The following is a 330-nucleotide window of genomic DNA, read 5'->3' on the forward strand; positions in this document are numbered from 1 at the left end:
ACAGCTTTCATTTTATGCCCATATTAAACAAATACAGCCTAAGTTTACCCGGGTCCACGTTTTAGTCTGTATCTCGAGAACCTAGTCACCCAGCCATATGAAAAGTGCTCAATCTTAAAGCATTCATGAACAGCTTTCATTTGATACCCATATTGAACAAATACACCCAAGGTTACCCAGGTCCACGTTTTGGTCTATATCTCGAGACCCTAGTCACCCAGCTGTTTGAAAAGTGCTCTATCTTAAAGCATTCATGAACAGCTTTAATTTGATACCCATATTGAACAAATACACCCAAGGTTACCCAGGTCCACGATTTGGTCTATATCT

General features: G+C 40.0%; 1 long non-coding RNA gene across 1 annotated transcript in view; it reads left to right on the forward strand.

Moving 5' to 3' along the window:
• The first annotated feature begins 234 nt into the window (after positions 1-234).
• The window catches only part of LOC118732769, a 318-nt gene continuing 222 nt past the window's right edge, over positions 235-330 (forward strand). Inside the window, exon 1 of the long non-coding RNA XR_004992184.1 lies at positions 235-308. This is a non-coding gene — a long non-coding RNA (uncharacterized LOC118732769). The remainder of the gene's footprint in view (positions 309-330) is intronic.

This window comes from Rhagoletis pomonella, unplaced genomic scaffold (assembly GCF_013731165.1).
Source record: "Rhagoletis pomonella isolate Grant_MI unplaced genomic scaffold, Rhpom_1.0 Rhpom_scaffold_27478, whole genome shotgun sequence".
In the NCBI taxonomy this organism is placed as follows: Eukaryota; Metazoa; Arthropoda; class Insecta; order Diptera; family Tephritidae; genus Rhagoletis; species Rhagoletis pomonella.